The sequence below is a fragment of the Orcinus orca genome, chromosome 6, assembly GCF_937001465.1.
Source record: "Orcinus orca chromosome 6, mOrcOrc1.1, whole genome shotgun sequence".
Classification (NCBI taxonomy): Eukaryota; Metazoa; Chordata; class Mammalia; order Artiodactyla; family Delphinidae; genus Orcinus; species Orcinus orca.
In genome coordinates this window covers 27,958,068-27,980,757 of record NC_064564.1, presented here as the reverse complement: position 1 = coordinate 27,980,757, position 22,690 = coordinate 27,958,068, and the positions used below count along the sequence as shown (strand labels likewise).

General features: G+C 42.1%; 1 protein-coding gene across 3 annotated transcripts in view; it reads left to right on the top strand.

The window, feature by feature from the left end:
* Positions 1 to 312: 312 nt before the first annotated feature.
* SPIN1 (spindlin 1) overlaps positions 313 to 22,690 on the top strand; it is a 65,211-nt gene continuing 42,833 nt past the window's right edge. Inside the window, exon 1 of one of the 3 annotated variants that reach the window (XM_033429605.2) lies at positions 313 to 521. The gene's annotated coding sequence lies outside the window, so the exon portion shown is untranslated. Of the gene's footprint in view, positions 522 to 5,249; positions 5,290 to 22,690 lie in introns of those variants that run through there. The other 2 variants (XM_004270597.4, XM_012533341.3) reach the window with 2 other exon arrangements.

Below are 22,690 nucleotides of genomic sequence, written 5' to 3'. Positions count from 1 at the left end.
CCGGGCCTCCGGGCCCTGAACGCCGCCTCTTCCAGCGCGCAGCTGGGGCGCAGCCAAGCCCCGCCCCCAGGTGAGAGCCGCGCCCGGCCCCTCCCCGCCGCCAGGCCCCACCCGGCGCCAGGCCCCGCTCCGCTCTGTTCGGCGGCCAGGTGAGTTGTGCCAGACCAAGGCCTGCTCTGCCACCAGGCCCCGCCCCACCTCCAGGCCCTCCCCCACTCAGTCCCGCCCCACCACCACGTGAGCAGTCTCAAGCCAAGTCCGCCGGGCCCCGCCCTCCGCCCTCTAGGCCCCGCCCACCGACTGCAGCGCCTGCGTAGTACGGCCCGTCGGGCCGGGGCCGGGCCCCTCGGCCGGTGCAGTCGGCGGGCGCAGTGCGCGTGCGCCGTGCGGCCGGGGGCGGGCGGCGGCGGCCGCGGAGCGGGGGCGGGGCGGCGCCGTCTGGCTCGGTTGGGCCGGGGCGGGAGCGCGGCGCGGGACGGCAGGGCCCGCGGGCTGCCGACGGCGGCCTAGGTGGCCGGCAGGTGAGGTCCGTGCGCCGTGGGGAAGCGGGCGCCGCAACGGGGTCGCGGGCGGGGCGCGCTGAGGGACGGTGGCGCCCGGGGAGCAGTGGGCCGAGGCGCATTGTCCGGGCGGCGGGTGGCGCCTGCACAGCGCCCCCTGCCGGCCGGGCCGCGGGCGGGGGCCTCGGGCTCTGACCGCGCGCCTTTGTTCGCCGCCCCCGCCAACATGGCCGCCGCCCCCGGCCAGGCCGGTCGGCCCGCGCGCTTTGTTCCGGAGGCCTCGGCACACAGTGGGCGGGGGGCGCGGGGCGGCGGGGGCGCTGCGGCGGGCCCTGGCGGGGGGCGGGGCGGGGTGAGTGTTGCATAACCCGGGCTGGGCGGGGAGGAAGGATTGGGACCCTCGGGTCTTGAGGGGGAGGGGTTCGAGTCCCCTGGGGCGGGGGTGGGGACTGTATCCCTGGTTGGGTGGGAGGGGATGTAAATGGGGGAGGGGAACGGGCCTTCGGGGCGTGGGGAGGGGCTGGGGTGGAGGGTGGGAAGGAGGTGGGGGAGGGAATGGGGACTGCCCCCCGGAGCGTGAGAGAGAGAGGGGCTCTGCACCGAGACCTCAGAAAGGGGAGGGGTTCTCCGGGTTCTGGACCCCCCTGAGGCCTTGTGCTGGTCTCCCACCCAGGGCTGTGTACCTACGACGGCGTAGCCTCCCCGGCGGCTGCCCTGGGTCCTGCAGCAGTAGGCTTCGTGGAGAAGGTGGTTTTTCGGGGCTCCCCGTAACACCCCCCTCCTAATTTCCACCGCCCCCTTGGCTGCCTGTCCGCGCGCCCTGGTCAGCTCTGCGCGGGACTGGCGGACGGCGGGGTTTCTGCACACCCACACTCACACAGTTTTCTTTTTCATCACGAGTGACCTTGAACGCATTCCGCAAGCATTTGCTGAGATTAATTGCACGGCTCGGAAACTGCGCAGTGCCTTCGGTTTGGCTCTGTTCATCTTTCCAACTGCGGATGCGTCCTCGACTCTACCGGGTTAGATTTTAGTGATGGCTTCAGCAATAAATGCCACGAAATAGGCACCCCAAATCTGTTTACGCATTAGCTTTACGGTTATTTGCTATTTATGATTTGTGGATTGAGATTCCTGGTTTTGGAGAGGGTTTTCCATGCATGTTGAAGTAGCAAATATGGATTTTGCTGTACGTTAAAAAGCAACACCAAATACATTTAAGTGTTAACGGATTACACTGTATAACGTGACTTGTGCCAGAGACGACATACCTACCAAAATGCGAATTCCTATATAACTTCTGTTGGAATTTTCTGGAAGGAACTCCGCGGTCTGAAAGCATTGATGGAGAGTACAGTAATTGCTTTCTACACAGCTTTTGTTAGGAAGTGAAAACTAAACCTACACTTGAGGATGTATACCAGGACAGATTGAGTTTGTGAACATTCTTAAAGGTTGTGAACTTTCAGAGGCTGTGAAATTTCGGATGGGGGTAGAGTGAAATGAGGAGGCTTCTCCCCCATCCCCCCAACCTTGGTTAATGGGCAAATACCAAAAAGTTGTAGTAGCTACTGGATTACAGAACCTTTATTATCAGACTTGATAATTAAATGTAAGAGTTGCTAAATATGTTTGTCAAAATTATGGGTAGTAGATGTGTGTTTCTTGTGAGAAATAAAATTGAATTTCTTTATTTTGACTCTTGAGTAGCAAAATGGTTACTTTATTTTTTTTAGTATTTATTTATTTGTTTATTTTGACTGTGCCGGGTCTTAGTTGCCACACACAGGATCTTTACTTGTGGCATGCGAACTCTTAGTTGCGGCATGCGTGCAGGATCTAGTTCCCCACCCAGGGATCGAACCCGAGCCCCCTGCATTGGGAATGCGGAGTCTTACCCACTGGACCACCAGAAGTCCCACAAAATGCAAAATGGTTATTTTCAAATGCCGTGAAATGGGTAAGGAAAAGAGGCCCTCAGTCATCTCTATGATTAACTTAGCATTCTTTTTGTTTTTTGTGATACGCGGGCCTCTCACTGCTGTGGCCTCTCTCGTTGTGGAGCACAGGCTCCAGCTGCGCAGGCTCAGCGGCCATGGCTCATGGGACCAGCCGCTCCGTGGCACGTGGGATCCTCCTGGCCCGAGACACGAACCCGTGTCCCCTGCATCGGCAGGCGGACTCTCAACCACTGTGCCACCAGGGAAACCCCTAGCATTCTTTTTTTTAAGGTTTTCTGTTGGCCCCAGAATTTTGATAGTACTGTTTCTGACAGTACCTTTATTTACCAATTCAGACCACAGTAACAGTATTTACTTAGTTTTGGAATATATATCTGAAGCAGTGTTTAAGGTGGTATTCTTGGTAATACTAGTGCTAAGAAATGCTACAGGAAAAACAAAACGGTTCTTGGTTACCTTAGTTTGGGAAACGTTGCTTTGTCCTTTTCCTTCTCCCCAAGGGTCACAATTCACATTATCAGGTTAAGGGCTCTGAGAAATAGTACCAGCACTGTTTTCCGTATTTGGCCCCAGATCCCTTCTTGTTTTGTTTTTCGTGTAATATCTAGTAACACTCTTGAAATCCAGGTAATGGTGAAACGTTGGTCATTGGTGTCCTTACCGGTAACGGTACCACTCCTGTAAATTGTGGACTGGGAGGTTGATGTGATTTGTGTGTGCCTGTGCATTCTATGGGAAAGAGTACCTCAGATTTGGCTCTTATCACACTGATAGTGTATAATTATGAGTTATTAATTTGAGGTCTTAACTAGAAGAAATTTAATTATGTAGTGTTCTCACTTCCCAATGACTTACCTGATTGCATACAGTTAAACTCCACTGGCTGCACTCCTTAATTGTTAGCATTTTTTCTGCCGGTATGTTGGAAACACATAAAAAGGGTACTGTTGTTCCTGAAGAATTATTGTGGATTATTTTAGAGATTAAAAATAATGCTGTTGGGTATTTCTTTTGAATTAGCTATTAGCAGGATTCTAATTTGCTGAGAAAGAACAGTTAACATATATCATGTAAATACTTTCTTATATTTATTAGATGCTTAATTGTGTGTTCTTTCTCTTTTCCTTGAATGAAGAGAAATTGGAAGCAGGGAATCAATTGTGCAAAGGATAAGAGCTCTGGAGTTGGACATGGAGATGGCCTTCAGCTCAGAAGAGTCTGGGTTGAAATCCAGCCACACTCCTTACTGGTTCAAAGCTACATACATGATTCATCACATAGCCTTTTTAAGCTTTCTTAAAAAGCTTAAACCTGTGATGAAACCTAGATTTCATCCTATAGGATGAAACCTATCATATAAAGCTATTATGAGAATTAAATGCAATGGATTTGTAGAGTTCCCAATACAGTTCCTGAAGTTCAGCAGCTGGTGCCAGTCATTGTTGATTTCCTTCTCCATCCTGCTTTTGAACTTTGCTATAGTTATTAGCATTTTTTTTTCAACATCAGGTTGCTTAGTTGTGCTCGTCTTCAATTAAATTTTTTTATACATTTATTTATTTATTGGCTGCGTTGGGTCTTCGTTGCTGCACGCGGGCTTTCTCTGGTTGCGGCGAGGAGGGGCTACTCTTCGTTGCGGTGCACGGGCTTCTCATTGCAGTGGCTTCTTTTGTTGCGGAGCATGGGCTCTAGGTGCGCAGGCTTCAGTAGTTGTGGCTCACAGGCTCTAGAGCGCAGGTTCAGTAGATGTGGCACATGGGCGTACTTGCTCCGCGGCACATGGGATCTTCCCAGACCAGGGCTCAAACCCGTGTCCCCTGCATTAGCAGGCGGATTCTTAACCAGTGCGCCACCAGGGAAGTCCCAATTAAATTTTTAATTAAATCTCTACTGGGTGCTTATTATATGGCCTTAAAATTGCCATAAGTCATGTATGGACATAATACATAAAGATGTGCCCTCAGAGACCTTACGGCTTGGTAGGGAAGATACCCATACATAAGATGAGGAAATTCTATGCTTTTGATATCTGGGAAGAGAAGGTGATGTTCCAGCAGGGTTAAGAATATAGATTAGGAGAGGAAAAAAGTCTAGATGAAGGGACAGCAGGAGCAGAGTCCTGAAGAGAGTGTTCGAGACCATTCTGGATTTGAATTACAACCAAAAGTTTGCCCTGTATTATCGGTTACTCCTGTGTGACTGATTCCTAGGGTCCCTGGACATCATAAGTTCTCTGTGGGTATTGATCATACCACTGCTGACACCACTTATAATTTGGCATGGCCAGTCTGTCTAGGGATGAATTTGGGGCCAGATTTTAAATAATTGTACATATCTCATTAAGGTGGTTGGTGTTTATCCTAAAGGTGAGGGGAGCCATTGAAAGGCATTAAACCGTATGAAAGGAGCATTGGAGGAAATCTGCCAGTGTAGGAGCTCTAGTTTAAAGAGTGTAGCCTGTTCAAGAAGGCAGATGAAGTCATTTGAAGCAGGGGCAATTTGTTTGGAGTCCCTAGAATGTTAAGTGTGTTGACTTTTTGGGGGGTGGGTGGTGGGTGGTAGAGGGAGGAAGGATCCATTCATCATGGATATTGTTTTATCCAAATGTTGAGAGAGTAAATGAAGAGGTTAATAAAGCATTTTCATAGCATTTTAGATGTTTCTAGATTGTAGTAATAAAGCATGACAACTTTTTAAACTTAGATTATATTTGTTTATATTTGTTGTTCAGCTTGCTTATAGTTATATCCTTATAACCTAGGTTTAATTTTTGGACCTGTCTGCAAATGATCCACGTATTTATCTATAGATGATCTATATACTTACACGTATGTATGACCTGTATATCTACCTGTATATTAACTAATCATATATCTAAGTTAATATTCCTAGTGTGAGTTTTAGGTCCTGACACAGGATAAGAATGTTCTTTTTCCTATGTACAGGGTTGATTTGTTGTTGTTTCTTTTTGCTTTCTCTCTTTCAGGATCACTGTGGACCCAAGGAATTTTATGTATTTGGTGTGTTTTAAACAAGTAGTCATCATTCTTTTCCCTCAGCTTGTTCTAATTTGGGCATGGCTTGGTCCTTTCAAACTAGTTCTCTTCCCTTGGATGCGACCCCATTAATCTTTGAACTGTTTCTTGCTCATGTTACAAGATGTCTTAGATTCACTTTGTGCTTTTCCTGCCCAATATCTATCAGCCAGTTGTTTTAGCTCTTTTTATCAGGCAGTGGAATTTAGATAACAAAATCTGGTGCTGTGTGTCCTTACTGCTACTGAGATGCCCTTGCTTTCATTGGATAGGCTTGGGAAATAATAAATTTTGATTTTGTGTTGATATTTCCAATTCACATTTAACTTTATAGGGTTTTTACTTTGACTTTATCCTTTCTTCTCTAATGTTAAAAATTTGCATTCTTAGCAACAGTAGTTACTTTCCTTTATCCTACAGTATAAATATAGTAGTTTGAAAACGTTAATAACAGTAGAGTGATTGTAGGTTTGTATTTTATTCTCCTTGTTTTAAAAATGTATCCATGCAAGGATGTACAGTTGACAATCTGAATTATAAAATCATTTGAAAACATTTTCCCTCTGATTTTGTAACCAATTTGATCATTAGTTTGGTTTATTTGAATGAAATCTTTAACTTTTAAGGATTTCTTTAATGTTTTAATGTATTTTTTCAGTGTGTAAAACATTTATATAGTTCCAGAATCAAAGCTGCATTACTAAGGTATGTTCACATTCTCCCTTTTCTTCCTATCCCTGCACTGTACCCCTCCTGCCCCACTTTTATTAGTTTCTGGTTTATTTTTCCACTGTTTTTGCAAATTTAATCACAAGTATGTTTTTTACCTGCCTTTCTTAAAAAGAAGTTTGTGTACACTTTTGTTTCTTCCTTTTTACTTAATACATTCTAGAGATCACTTCGTATACACTCTTTTTCATTCTTTTGTGCTTGTAGTTCATTTCCTAATTATAAACACTTGGGTTGTTTATATTCCATTGCTGTGAATAACCTTGTGGATGTATTGTTTTGTATTTGTGCAGGTATAGTTTCAAGATAGTGAGATTGTTGGGTAAAAGGTAAATGTGTTTGTAATTTGTTAGTGTCAGAAATTACCTTTTAAAAAGGCAGATCTGATTATGTCACCTTTTACGTAAAACCCTCAGTAGCTTCCCATTGCTTTAAGGACAGAACTTCAAAACGTGGCCTTAAGGGTGTGCATATTTCTTAAACTTTGGGGCCTTGACCTCACCAGTACCACATCTCCCTTTGCTTTCCTTGCTCCAGCCATGCAGGTCCTTCTCACATCTCCCGTGCCCATCATCATCTCTGCCACCAGGGAGTGTGGCATTTGTTCTTTCCCTCTTCCTGGAATGCTTTTCCGTCCGGGTTTCAGTTATTCCTAGTTTCATTTAGAGCTTGTCTCAGGCATCACTTTTTTATGAAATTCGTTTTGTGTGAGTTTGCACATTTTATAATAAAGGTAGAATAGGGAACTTCGATATATCCACCACTTGCTACAGTAACTAGCAGTTTTCTTGACTTTACTGAAGTCAAGTTCTTCTATTAGGGACATTGTTGTCCTTCCTGGTGCTTATCAAAATTACAGGGTTACATTTGTTCACATGATTTAATGGATTTTTGTTTTCTCAAAAAGGCTGAGCTTCATTACAGTAGAGATTCTTCTTGTTTTGTCCGTAATTACTTTTCTAGTCCTTAGTTCAGTACTTGGGTTGTGAGTGCTCAAATTCCCTGGGCAGTAACTAGAATTGTCCAAGGGCAGGTTGAGGCTGTGTGGTTAAATGTGTGGTCTGTTGCACAGGGGTCTGTCAGACTGTCTTATTCAGGGATCTCAGTTAACACAGTGTAGGAGCTGATGATGCAACTCGTTGATAAGACTGTTGTCTGTGTGCCTGATGCTGGAGTTTGCAGTCCATAGGACAGGCATTTGAGAAGGGAAGGTGGATGTAATGTGGGGGAGAACCCAGACTGGAAGCCACAGCAAGACAGATGGAAAGCTGTGTCAGTTCTGTTGCCTCTGACCTTGGTTGTGTGGATATCCTGAAAGAACTGGCCCTTTGTCATGGAGGTAACCACACACACTTGGCCCAGGAGGCAGAGACTCTCAGGGAGCCTGGGGGAAGGTAGAGTAGTTGTTGCAGCCTCGCATCATTGAAGCAAATGGGGAGTTCAGTGGGTGCAGACTGCAGATGTCCTACCAGATGTTTGCCCCTTCACTTGCTTCCTCCGCGTGCTGCACAGTAGTCTCTCTTCTGGCCCGCCCAATCTGGAAACAAATGGGAGTGGAAATCTTGGGGAATGCGATTTAGCCTAGCCAAGTGAAAACGTTGCAAAGCAAAACGATGAGTTCAGGGTTTTAAATTACCAGGTCAGGTTCCACATAAGGGACCTGAAAGTTTCTACAACTGCCCTAAAACTGCAAATTGAATTCCCCGTTTGTAAGTGAAAACATTGGTTGGTAAGGAATGGGATCCTGAAAATTGGATTAGCGGCATATGGTCAGATTCTGATTTAACTGGAGACCTTGAACACCTAAATTCTGCTGGGCTACCTTTCCCAGTAGAAGCAACCTTTCCATCCCTTCCCTTAACTTAATCTCCCTTTGCCTGAAAAACCTGCATTTGGCTTCCCCTAGGATCATCCCAGGAGGTCCCAAAGGGTGAGGTGCAAATTGTGACCCATGAAGAGGTAGGCCTACCCAAAAGATTGTCTAGTTTGCCATGAGAGAAATAGGAACCTGGGGAATATTTATGGGAATGGATGTTAAGGGTGTGAGTTGAAGGTGAAGGGAATGTAAAGTTGGGTTAGGCCAAATTTATTGATGTGGACCCATAAGGAGAGATTCTGGATTCAGTGTTACAGCTTGAGGGCTTAGAAAGGGCTCTGCTTGGTTGATTGCCTGAAACAAACCGAAGGGTGACCTGTACTAAGTGGAGTTGAGATGCCAGAACTACCTTGGTATACTGTAGAGGAAGGTATCCAAAGGCTTAGGGAGATTGGAGTATTGGAGTGGATTTGTCATGAAAGACTTACCCTTCCTGGGAAGGTTCACAACTCAGGCCTTATCCCACAGCCATAAGACACCTGCAAGACATCTGAACATTTGGTACGATAAGCCCCAGTATCCTTGAGAACTCTGGTCACTCTTCTCTGTAGATCAGAAATCACAGTGGGATCTGCTGGCACTGAACTGGGATCTGTAAATGCTGTGGTGACAGTTGGATCCTGGGTTGTCAGGTCTATTAAATGGTCTTTTTTATTTAGAATCAATCTCTGGGTTGTAACTACTGGTAATTTTTTGGTTACTCTGGTATTTTTGTGTAACCCTCTGAAATTTTTCCTTAAATTGACTCAGTGAAAGATAAAAGCAATTTTATGTACTTTCCATTCATAATTACTCTTCACCACAAGCTTTAGTCCATAAAGTAGGGTTCATCTAAAATACATTAGCCTTTAAATATATAGTTTATATGACTTGTGGGACTAATTTGGTGGACTCTTTTTGGAAGGTGGCGTCATTGAAACAATATAAAATGCCTGTACTCTGTTCGGCCTAGCAATTCCACTGCTAGGAATTTATGGTATAGATGTATTTGCACAAAGGTACAAACCTGTATGTGTAAGATTTTTCATTATAGTGGTGTTTGTGGTAGTGAAAAATGAGAAACATCTGTCTAATATTGAAGTTAACAGTAAAGTAAGTGATCTTTATGTCCATACTCTGGAATGTTCTGTCACTATTAAAAATAAGAGGGAAATAAAAATAAGAGGAAAAAATTTCCTATACTGCATGGAAAATGTAATGTTTAGTAAGAGAAGCAAGTTGTAGAACTTTGTGTGTGCATGTATGTGTTTTAAGATGTTTGTATATCTATACTTACTATGCTTTAAGAATTTGCATATGTCATTAGATTCACAGCAGTCTTTTAACAGTGGTTACCTCTGAGGGATGTGAGAATGATGAAGGAAGGGGGAGGAGGGCTCCATGTAAACAGTCTGGCTGCATACAGCTTCTTTTTTTTTTTAGTTTTTTTTTTTGAATTTTTGAATTTTATTTTTATATAGCAGGTTCTTATTAGTTATCTATTTTATACATATTAGTGCATATGGGTAGCTTCTTAATCTGAGTTAATAGTAAGTAGCAAATTCCCCTTTGGTTTAAGGATAGTTGACTTTTCAGAGTCTTGCCTTTTTGATTTTTCTTTTTTTTTTTTTGGTGAAATGTACTGAAAGTACAGAAGTAGTTACAGATCCATGGTTTGTGACATACCAACCGTGGAACTCTACACATTTTGTCATTAATTTCATTCACTCGGTCATGTATAGTTGTAGTTTGTTTATTAATGTAATGATTTATTCATGTATTATCCATGGTAGTAGTTCATTCTTCTGTTGATAAATATTGGGTTGTTCCCAATTTGAGCCTGTTAAGGTCCCCCAAGGACAAGAAGACAACAAGTTGGGGTTAGATTTTGCTGTAGGAGAAATACTTGTGACACAGCCAACAGCCCCTTGCAGGACTGATGTATGTAGAGGAGGAAGAGGTTGGAGGGAACGTTTGGTACGATAAGTCTTCGGACTTCAGTGCAGTTCTAAGAAAGTTTAAGTAAGGCCAGTGACATGTCCTCCAGCCAAAGTTGGGGTCAGAGGAGTTCCTTCTCCTGCAGGAATGGACCTGCTTTAGCATCCTGCCTATGGCCAGTCATTGGCTAGAACAGCCTGTGGGAAGTGTTGGGCTGGGGGAATGGTGATGATGGATTCAGAACAGAGCAGCTCCCCATGTTAGGTGATCCAGCAGGCTCATTTCCATGACTGTCACGGGGCTCATGTGAGCAGACGTGCTGTGAACATTCAGATGCATGTTTCTTGTATGCTTTTTTGTTGGGTAGACTTAGGAGTAGAATTGTTGGGTCGTATATTATGCCTGTGTCTGGTATTAGTAGATAATGCCAAACTTCCAGTGTGGATATACCTATCAGTTTCTATTCCAGCTACAGCAGGGGTCCCCAACCCCCAGGCTGCGGACAGGTACCTGTCTGTGGCCTGTTAGGAACTTGGCTGCACAGCAGGAGGTGAGTGAGCGAAGCTTCATCTGCTGCTCCCCATCACTTGCATTACCGCCTGAGCCATCCCCCCCCCCCCCCCCCCCGTCCATGGAAAAATTGTCTTCCACGAAACTGGTCCCTGGTGCCAAAAAGGTTGGGGACCACTGGTGTAGAGCAAACAGAGAGCAGAGGGTGGGGGAGAGGGCAAGGGTGGAGAAAAGAGGGGGAGGGAATGGGTGGGAGTGGGAATTTTCTTCATCTTAAGCAGCTAAGATTTCTAGGGTGGTTTGTAACCATAGCATACTCATTAACCTATCTTGTCAGATAAACTTTTTTTTTTGTTTTAAATACACTTTATTTTTAAGAGCAGCTTTAGGTTCACAGCAAAACAGTAGAAAGTACAGAGTTCCCCTGTACCCCCTGATCTCACACAAGCACAGCCTCCCCCATTAGCAGCATCCTGCACCAGATTGTACATTTGTTAGAATGGGTGAACCTACATTGACAAATCATTATCATCCAAAGTCCATAGTTCACATAGGGTTCACTCTTGGTGTTCTATATTCTGTGGGTTTTGACATTTATAATATGTATCTGACATTATAGTGTCATACAGAATAGTTTCACTGCTCTAAGAATCTTCTGTGCTGTATTTGTTTTTTTCTGATTTCTGTCTTCATTCCATTGTGGTCATAATACTATGTAATTAAAAGCTTATGAAATTTTTTGAAGCTTGGTTTATGGTCCAACATATGATCACTTTTTGTAAATGTCCTGTGTGTGCTTGGAAAGAATGTGCTTCTGTCTTTGTTAGATGCAGTGTTCTATGTTTGTTAGTTTAACTTGGTTAATTGTGTTAAATTCTTCTACATCCTTTTTTCCTTTTCGTTTGCTGGTTGTATTGGTTACCAAGAGAAATGTATTAATACTCATATTTTGCATTTGTCTGTTTCTCCTTACTTGCGATAATTTTTGCTTTATCTATTTTGTGGCTATGTTACTAGGTGCGTACAATGTTTAGCATTGTGTATTTTCTTTACCGGTTGAGTCTTTTAAAATAATTGTCTTTCCTTAAGGCAAAAGTGTTATTAGAGGTAAAGGTTGATTAGCTTAATATTAATGTAGTTGCATTATCTTTTCTCTGATTAGCAGGTGCAGTGTATATCTTTTTTTTTAACCTTGTACTTTCATTCTTTGTACTATGTTTTGGACGTTTCTGTTGTCAGCAGTATATAGGTGGGATTTTAAAAATCTAGTCAGACAATACTTCTCATAATTGGAGTGTTTAGTCTATTGATATTTAAATTTAACCCAACTGTTGACATAGTTGGGTTTGAGTATGTTGTCTTAATAAGTGCCTTCTGTTTATTGTACCTGTTTTATGTGTCTTTTACTCCTTTCTTGGCTTTCTTTGAATGCCTTTTTTTTTTTTTCCTCTGCTAACCTCAAGGTTACTTAAAACATGCATCTTTGACTTGTCAAAATCTAATATTTAGTTGTTTCCCCCTCTTCCTGGACACTTAAACTCCATTTATATTAGTTTCACTTACGTAGCACAGTTTGTGCTATTTTAATTCTGTGTATATTTTGTCTTAGGACACTATTAATTTATACAGTAGTAGCCATTTAGATTTACCCTTTTCATTGCTCTTCGTTCCTTGTTATAATTCCAGTCCAATCCAATTCCAATTCCATTTTCCTTCTGCCTGAAGAACATTCTTTATTTCTCCCCTGTTGTGTGACTCCTAATAGTGAATTCTTTGAGTATGTGTTAGTCTAAAAATATCTCAAATTGATTTTCCCTTTTGAGGGATATTTTTGATTTGTATAGAGTTCTAACTTGTCAGTTTTCTTCTAAGGTGTTGAAAGAAGTTATTAGATTTTCAGCTTTCATTTTTTTTCTTAAGTAAACTGTCAGTTTAATATTTGCTGTCATGGATGGGATCTTTTTTACTTCAGGCTTTTATGGGGTTTTTTTTTTTTTTTTTTTTGGTCTTTGGTTTTCAACAGTTTTTATGATGTGTCTAGGTATATATTTCTTTTTATTTATATTTTGTGTTTATAGGTCTTACTGAATCTGTGGTAATGTTTTCTATTCTTTTGAGAAGTTTGCAGCCATTATCTTTTAAAGTATTTCTTCTGCCCTGTCCCCCCTACCCTCTACTCCATTTAAATGCATGAGAGGCGTTCCCAGTCTCTTACCCTTTGCATGCTTCGTCCTTGGTATTTCTTCTGATCTATCTTTGTTCACTAATTTTTAACGAGGCCAGCCTATTGATAATCTATCCATTGAGTTTATTGTATTTTTTCACTTCTGGAAAATCTGGTTCTGTGATAGTTTTCTACCAAAGTTTTATATCTTATTTTTCTGTCTCTGAACATAATAGTCACAGCTATTTTATTTTTCATTTAATAATTTTATTTATTCCTGTAACCTTCCTGTAGCTTACTATAAAGTATGATTTTGTAACTGCAACACCTGGTAGCCCAGTGGGTCTGCTTTTTTTTGTTGTTTATCTGTCGTTTCTGCTAGTTTTTATTTTGTCTCTTTCTGGGCTAACTTGCATGGTTGCACATGTAGTAGATTACATTTTTTAAAGTGTTTGAGATAATTTGGGGTCAGGATGATATTCCTAGAGAGGATTTATGCTTGCTCTGCCAGGCGTCTGAGGGAGCTGGCAGCTTGGGATCACCTCTGCTAAGTTTTAGGGTAAAGAGGAGTTGCGGCTGGACTTCTTACCATTCCCCCAGCTCCCAAGAGCAATTCAGGATTCCATGTCATAGAGACGTGGGTTCACCAGCCCCCTCCTTCCTTTGGTAGTCCCTGGGTTCTGGTCTTTGGCCCCTCACCTTGCAAAGTTATTAGCCTCTAGCTGCCCCTTAACACTTGGCAGTTACTCTCAGGGAGAAAAGTGGTTGCATATGTGGGGTTTACCTACCACTCTAGGTCCTGCCTCTGGAAGCACTGCTATCTTCAAGTTCTTTGATGCCTTCAAGCATATGGTTAGTGTATGTGTCACTGTGTGTGTTCATGTTTTTGTCACGGAAGTTTTCAGTCTTATACAGTCGTTCCTCGATATCTGCTGGCGATTGGTTCTAGTATCCCCAGAGGATACCAAAATCCATGGATACCAAAATCAAGTCCCTTACATAGAACGACATAGTTTCTTGCATATAACCTGTGCACATCTTCCCATATACTTTGTCATTTCTAAATTATTTATAATATCTAATACAACATAAATATTGCATAAATGGTTGTAAATGCAATGTAAAAGCTGTGTAAATAGTTGCCAGTGCTTTCAGGAACTTTCTGGAATTTGTTTTCCCCTGAATATTTTTGATCTGAGGTAGGTTGAATCTGTTGACGTGGAACCCACAGATGTGGAGGGTGAACTGTACAATAGTCAAGAAAATAGTGTAAAAGATCCCCCTTTGTCTCTGTGACACCATTCCAGTGATCTTCCTGACCTTGATAGCTTCCTGGCTTCTGGTATGGCAAGATGTTCCAGGCTCTTCATATATTTCCTCCCGCTCACCTGGAATTAACCTTTTCTATAAGAAACCCTGCTTCCCAATAGTTTTTGTTAAGGGTGTTCTTTTAGATTTTATTTTGATATTCTAGCTTTCAGGAGAGTGGTCTAAATTACCAGTCCATCACTACCAGGATTGTCCATTCTTTACATTGATTCCTGCAGGTGGCCTTTAAAGACACATCAAAGATTCAGGGTTGCTTTTTGCCAGTGGTTTTAGGCAGGGGTTGTTGTGCCACGGACATTTTCTCAGTCTGGTGAAACCTGTGGATACCTTCTCAGAATGTTTCTGAATACAGTGAATAAAATACAAGGGAGCAAAGAAGAAATGTTATATTTAAATAGTTACTAAATATGAAAACAATGTTAATTTAGTAATATGGCTTTTTTGTTAATATGTTAAGTGACAGATAAGACATACAGAAACAATTTCATATTTTAAGGTACTAAAGTGACAGCTCTTGATGTTTATCAAAAAGTAAATTGAGGTGGTCTTTTCTCTCCTTTCACATATTGATCAACAAATAATTGATGGTAGGGAATACAAGAGAGCATAGTAGATCTGTGTGTCACAGCACTGTAATCCTGACACACTAGCTACCCAGAGTGAGGTCAGACTTTATAGGCCGAACCACTGTCCTCCATAAAACTGCCCTCACTACAGATACCAACAATAAACTTGGTGGTCCACAGGCCACCCACGTTTCTGACCACCTGGCTACGAATTCGGGGGTCCTCGTGACCTCATGTTTGATAATTTACTAGAACAACTCACAGAACTCAGGAAAATGCTATACTTATGATACAGTTTCATTATAGCAGAAAAGGATCCAAATCCATGACCATCCAAAAGAAGCACACAGGACAAGGTCTGGAAGGGTTTGAATGGGAATCTTCTAGTTTTCTTCTGTGGAGTCAGGAGTATCACTGACCTGCACATGGATATGTAATGGTGCATGGAGTTAGAGTATTGTTGACCAGGGAAGCTCTCTCCGGCTTCTATGTCCAGAGTGTTTATTGGGGTTTTGTTATGTGAGCATGGCTGATTGAATCATTGGCCATGAGGTTGAGCTCAGTCTTTAGCTTCCCTCCCTGAAAGTTGGGCTCTCAGGGGATTCAAAGCTCCAATCCTCTAATCCGTGGTTGGTCTTTTTGGTGTGGCTAGCCCCATCCTGAGTCATCTTGTTAGCACAAACTATCTAGGGACCCACCATAAATCACAAACACTCCTGTCATTTAGGACATTCCAACGATTTAGAAGGTACTTCCCAGGAACGGGGGTGGGGAGGGGGCAAGTTCTAGCCAAACTCTTTGTTTTACAACCGTCACCAATTCTGTTGTCACAGTTTGATGACTAATGCCCTGATGGCTGACCTACTCCGGTCATGTCTTGTTCTGTGGCAGGCCTCGTAACTTAATTTAGAAGTAGTTGATGAGGGCTTCCCTGGTGGCGCAGTGGTTAAGAATCCACCTCAGGGGACACGGGTTCAATCCCTGGTCTGGGAAGATCCCAAATACCGTGGAGCAGCTAAGCCTGTGAGCCATAACTACTGAGCCTGCGCTCTAGAGCCCACGAGCCACAACTACTGAAACCCCCGCGCCTAGAGCCCATGCTCCACGATAAGAGAAGCCACTGCAATGAGAAACCTGCGCACCTCAAGGAAGAGTAGCCCTCGCTTGCCGCAACCAGAGAAAAGCCCGCACGCAGCCACAAAGACCCAATGCAGCCAAAAAAACAAAAAAACCCCGAAGTAATTGATGAGCTTAAAAGCTGTTTTGAGATCTGTAATAAATGCAGTGGGGTGGAAAGATCTGTGATTTCTGTTGTTGAGAAAGTCAGGGATACTGGTAAAATAATGTGGTTTCATACGCTCATGATGGAAGGAAGTGCTTGCTGTATAATTCAGGTGAAAGTTAGGAAAATGAAGATAGAATTTTTCCCTCATCCAAATTCATGATACTTGTGAATTTTGTCCATCCTTAAGAGCTCCTTTGTTAGAACTTGGTGGTTGGATGTCTCGTGATTTAGGCTGTTTAATAATTTTGTTTATATTGATATGAGAGTTTGTGGCCCTGAAGGCCTTCAGATATACACTTGGTATGTACTATAGCCAAACACTGGGTAATTAACAATGCTGTGTTCAAACAGCCCTTCATTTTAATCTTGAGGTTTTAGCCAAAGGGACAGCCTGTGCTGGAGACCTCTAGAGCACTGTTTTTACATGCCATCCATTGAAACATTTGTGACTGGGCTTTCTGGTAAATTCTTTTGGGTACTTAGGAAGGTTCTGAGTTGTAATACAATGTTTTTTCTTTCCAGATTTATAGAATCTAAAACTATTGACCCTTTTCCTCTCTTAACATTTTATTGTGAACATTTTCAAGCATACAGAAAAGTTGAAACGCAGTCGAACACCTGTATACTCACCATCCAGATTCAGGAATTGCAAATACTTTGCCACCTTTTTTTTTTATATAATTTTTTTAAAAATTATTTTATTTATTTATTTTTGGTTGCATTAGGTCTTCGTTGCTGCGTGCGGGCTTTCTCTAGTTGTGGCGAGTGGGGGCTACTGTTGGTTGCGGTACAGGGGCTTCTCGTTGCACTGACTTCTCTTGTTGTGGAGCACAGGGTCTAGGTGTGCAGGCTTCAGTAGTTGTGGCACATGGGCTCAGTAGTTGTGGCTCACGGGTTCCAGAGCACAGGCTCAGTAGTTGTGGCACATGGGCTTAGTTGCTCCGCAGCATGTGGGATCTTCCCAGACGAGGGCTTGACCCGTGTCCCCTGCATTGGCAGGCAGATTCTTAACCATTGCACCACCAGGGAAGCCCTACCACCTTTTCTTAATCTATTTTTAAAAATCACATCTTAGGAAATAAGCTACAGACTTTGGAGTACCTACAGTAAATCTGTGTTGTTGCCAACAATTCCAGATTTTGCTGTTCTTCTCTCTCTGCTGTTGTTTTCCCCAAACTTTTTATTTTATTTATTTATTTTTTTTGCGGTACACGGGCCTCTCACTGTTGTGGCCTCTCCCGTTGCAGAGCACAGGCTCCGGACGTGCAGGCTCAGCGGCCATGGCTCACGGGCCCAGCCGCTCCGCGGCATGTGGGATCTTCCCGGACCGGGGCACGAACCCATGCCCCCTGCATCGGCAGGCGGACTCTCAACCACTGTGCCACCAGGGAAGCCCTCCCCAAACTTTTTTAATGAAACTTCCTGTACACTGAAAAGTTAAACCTATAGCTGAGTTATACCTGTATGTTTTCCATTGAGATTCATTTGCTGACATTTTGTTATACTCAACATTTTTTGTTGTTAAGCCATTTGAAAGTTGCAGTAAATTGCAGACATCATGATACTTTTAAAAATAAGGATTTTTTTTTGTAACTACAATATCATAATTAAGAAATTAAGAAAATTATTTCTTGTTTAATATTCAGGTCCTATTCAGATTTTAGCCATATGTCATTTTTCACATAAATATTTGTGATAGCATACATTCCTCCCCACACTTTGAACCCTTTGTGACGACAACTGTAAGACACTTGTTGGCAGCCCAAACTTCAGCTTAATACTTGGTGTGTTTAGCGGTTTGTACTTTTCCACTAGTGTTGAGATTTCTTTGGAACATGGCACTTTTGCTTAAGCAGTTTTAGAAATTTATTTTCTTTTTATAAATAGCACTGTTTGGTGATAGCAGCTGGCAGCAAATATTTTGATATGTAACTTTTTTTTAAAAAATATTTATTTATTTATTTATTTTGGCTGCTCCAGGTCTTAGTTGCAGCATGCATGTGGGATCTTAGTTCCCCTACCAGGGATCGAACCTGTGCCCCCTGCAGTGGAAGCACAGAGTTTTAACCACTGGACCACCAGGGAAGTCCCTGTGTTTATTTTTAAAATAAGAAATTTATCTCAGCTATGTTACTTGTAGTCTGTATGCCCACGTGCATTTTAATTTCGGTGCCGTAGGTTTTTATTATTTATTTTTTTAACATCTTTATTGGAGTATAATTGCTTCACAATGTTGTGTTAGTTTCTGCTGTATAACAAAGGTGCTGTAGGGGTTTTTTTATATATGAATTTATTTATATTTGGCTGCGTTGGGTCTTCATTGCTGCACACGGGCTTTCTCTAGTTGCAGTGAGCCGGGGCTACTGTTCATTGAGGTGGGCGGGCTTCTTGTGGTAGCTTCTCTTGTTACGGAGCACGGGCTCTAGGTGCGCAGGCTTCAGAAGTTGTGGTGTGTGGGCTCAGTAGTTGTGGCTCGCGGGCTCTAGAGTGCAGGCTCATTAGTTGTGGCTCACGGGCTTAGTTGCTCCACGGCATGTGGGATCTTCCCGGACCAGGGTTCGAACCCGTGTCCCCTTCATTGGCAGGTGGATTCTTAACCACTGCCCCACCAGGGAAGTCCCGGTGCCGTAGGGTTTTAATTTCCAAAATGGAACAAGTATAATGTGTGCCTTATGGTGGTTGTGTAGAGTCTGAGTTGATGCATATATAGCAGTGTGTGACACACAGCATGTGCTTGGGGACACTTGTTTGTGAAATTGTGAGAATCTTGTGTTCCCCTTTCAGCTGGTTACAGAAATATTTTGAGTTTCGAAACTAAATTCATGACATGTTTTAAAGATTGTTTAGCAAAATTGCATGCTTGGATAGTTAATTATATTTAATACAGATGGACTTATAGCAAAGGGAAATAAATCCAGGATCTTCTTTTCCCCAGCTTTCTTTACGAAAAATTTTAAATTGAAATAAAAGTTCAGAGAATAACATTAGTATGTTCTTTGTATAGATTCAAAAATTAATATTTTGTCATTTTCACTTTATTGTTTGTGTATGTATCACTTTCTTTCCATGAACTATTTGAAATTCACTTGCAGACATTAATTCAGCCTATCTGTAGAAATTTCAGCATGTATTTCCTAAGAATAAATATATTCTCATGTATAACTACAGTGTCATTATTGTGCTTTTAAAGGTTAATGATAATTCCATAATGTGTCATCTACTATATAGACCCTATTTAAATTTCCCCAGACTTCAATGTCTTCTATAGCTTTTTCCCCTCCAAACCATTCATTCAGGGTTTGCTTGCTGTCTGCTTTTAGTCTCTTTTAATCTAGAGCAGTATGTCTAACTTTTTTTCTTATGACATTGACCTTTTAAGGAGTGTATTCCATTTGTCTTGTAGAAACTTCTCACATTCTCTTGTATCACCTGTATTTCTTAAAAACTGGGAATTAGGTCTAGAGTCTCAAGTAGATTTAGATAAAGCATTTTTGTCAAGAATGTTTTATAATGATGTGATGTACCTTGCATCACATCACATCTGGAAGCCTCTAAAGTGTGGTTGGCTCACAATTAGTGGTGTTGAATTGTTTGATCCCTCCATTGTCAAGAAGCATTTATAATCAACAGGTAATTTGGGGTGATTCTTTGGTACTGTGCAACATTATTTTTTAACAGCCTTTCACTGAATGGTGTTAGCAATCTGTTGGGTTTAGTCCTGAATACAGAGCTATCTTTTTTATTGGCTTCAATTTAAGCTCCATTTGACAACATTTTGTGTAATATTTGAAAAAAATTATGACTCCTGCTATCTTAGAAATGAGACTGTGCTGTCTCAGGATTTAAGATAAGATCAAGCAGTTGGAATAGAATTGCAACTCAAAAATGGGGAAGAACTTTTATCTGGAATTTTGTTTTCTTATATTATTCAAAAAGCTCCTATATCATTCCCTTCTGCAACTCTTTTTTTCAATCTGTGTCTTATACTTTTTAAAAAGTATTATAACAATTTCAACCTGAAAATTTTAATGAAGTGGTAAGCAGTAGAAAAATCATACCAAGATAAGCTTAAATCTGCTAGTGAGAAGGGTACATACTCTTTAGACCATCAGTAAGCTAAAATTTTCATGTTATAGAACCAAGTTGATTTATTAAGTTAAGAAACATTGATACTTGTGTAGATTAAAATATTCTTCAGTCTTTGAAGCAGCTTTGTAAAGAGTGTCAGAGAAAAGGAGCAGAGTCATGGGATGTTTTTAAAATTGGGAAATACTGCATTATTTATTGTATACCGATGAGAACAGAAATTGATAGAGAAGATAGAGATAGGATTGTTAAAACATATGAAAGGGTTGAATTTAAACACAGTTTATCTGTTATTATAGTAGCAGAGGCTACCAACCAGCTGGTGAACTTGTGGTGGGAAGATGAGTAGTTCTCTTCTGTTTGCTTCTGTCTAACTAGCAGATAGGAGGATGGGCTTGGTATTGTCAAATGCCCACTTGAGATAATGAGATTATAAATTGGGAAGTTTTTCAGCCCCATTTAATGGCTGAAATTGTGGGTGCAGTAGGAAAGGAGTTGGGTTAGGGTTTTGCCAGAAAGTGACAGGAAGAGAAAAGCAAGGGAGTCACTCTAGTGGTTGACCATCTGTGGAATCTAAGCTGAGTAATGAGGGAAGTTAGTCCCCAAGGAAGAAAAAGGTCAGGCTGTAGTTTGGAGGTAGTGGTTGCATCAAAGAATTGTTGGAGTGGAACTTCTGGTGTAGGAAAAGTGGAATGATCAGAGGTGGTTTTGAGTGTGAGATGCTTGAAACAAAGATTCCAGAGGTATTGTAGTCATTGGTGATGAGAAGGTTGAGGTTGTGGCTGTGGAGATAGTTGGTTGGAGTTGGGTAGGTAGTTTGAAATGAGGATGTCAGAGAACCAAGGGAGCACGTTGTTCAAGGATCATATGTTGCCAAGAATGTGATGGAAAACAAGTAAGATCTTCAAGAGTGTGTGCAGATGACTAGAGGATTAATAGGTGGATGACTGCAACGAAAAGGGGGGCCTGTTATTACTAGTGCTATGGCACGTGCCTCCACGTTGGGGTGTTGGGGTAGGAGAGATTGTGTAAGTAAGGTTGTTTGGGGAACACAAACAACCAGTTTGGAGAGAGCTGCTGGATGGAGGGGACCCTAGATAGACTTTTGCTACAGACAGACTGCCTTTCAGAAGGCAGCAGAAAGGTTTGGGCAGATGGGGGAAGAGGGCTGTAGGGTTCCAGTAGGGAAAGATACATCAGAGTGGGAAGAATTGAATGGGGAAGTGAGATTTCTGGTGCTGAAAGAGGTAGAGTGATGCGAGGCTTACATGTCTGTTGGGTGGCCTTGGGAAAGACAAGTGTATGTCTTTGTTGTCATGACAGCCTAGACTTTGCTGTCATGACAGCCTAGACTTCATTTCCTTACCTCAGTGCGTGGGGAGGCAGGCTGGTTGTAGCTCCTAGGAAGAGCACATGAACCTTGCATGGGAAAAGTCACCTTCAGAAAAGCTGCTGCTTCCATGTTTTTTCTATACAGGCATACCTTGTTTTATTGAAGGTTTGTGGCAACCTGGCATTCATTGGCAGATGATGGTTAGCATCTTTAGCAATAAAGTATTTCTAAATCAAGGTATGTACATAGTTTTCTTCAGGTATAATGCTACTGCAAACTTAATAGAGTACAGTATAATATGAACATAACTTTTATATGCATTGGAAACCAAAAAATTAGTGTGACTCACTTTATTGCAATATTTGCTTTATTGTGGTGGTCTGGAACTGAACCCTCAATATCTCTGAGGGATGCCTGTATAACTTATTGCCACTTGAAATACTGTCTTTTTTCCTTACTTATTTGTGTACTGTCTCTCCCCTTCTACCTAAGCTTCAAACAGTAGGCATTCTGAATATTCATTAAATGAATTATAAAAGCCATTTGTTTTTAAATTTCCCTTGAAGTTCTATATAGTTAAGCATTTTTACCAGTTGAAATGATTCCTCTCTCCCTTGTTATTTAGGCTTTTTAATTATTTTAACTATTTTGTTGAATTTTAGTCTCTAGAAAATTCATTCCCTTCAATTCTTAAACCTGTGAATGCATGGCTGTATGATGTAGACATGATGACTAACAACGAGAACTGAACGTAGTCATGTGGTTCAGTGAAATTTGTGGTGGATATTTTTGTGTTCTATGAGAATACATTTCCATATATGTTTTACTACGTGGACTGTAAACTGGACCCAAATTTCAATTAAATGATAAACTGACTTTTTTGCATGGGTATGGAAATTTCTTTGAGGCTCCTCCAGAGTTATTGGATCTTCCGCTCTGGTTTCCTGAAGCTTGGGAGCAGAAAGGGAACTGCAAAGTCTTATTGGCTGTAATCCCTTCTTTTGCCCAAGGCTGCTGGTTTACTGACCATACCTCTAGCTGTGGCTCAGACTTGAAGTAGCTTCCAGTGCTGCCTCACCCTCCAGCTGTTGTTCCACCATGCACCTACCACACCTCTGTTGCCCACTCCAGTGCCTTGCTGGGTCTTTTTGTGTCCCATCAAGAATATGGGACCTGCCAGTCTAAATCTTTTCTGACATGCCAGTGTCTACCCTTTTCTGACTTTTGCCAGCAAAATGGATTGGCTGCCAGCAAAATGGGTTGGGATACAATGGGGGAAGCCGGAAGCCAGATGCTGTATTATGTTTAGTTGACCCGTGAAGAACTGCACTTTTCCTTGTTGAGGGGTCTAGTACCTCCTTTTCTCCTGCTTCTCTGTGTTGTCCTTGGCACTGAGGTC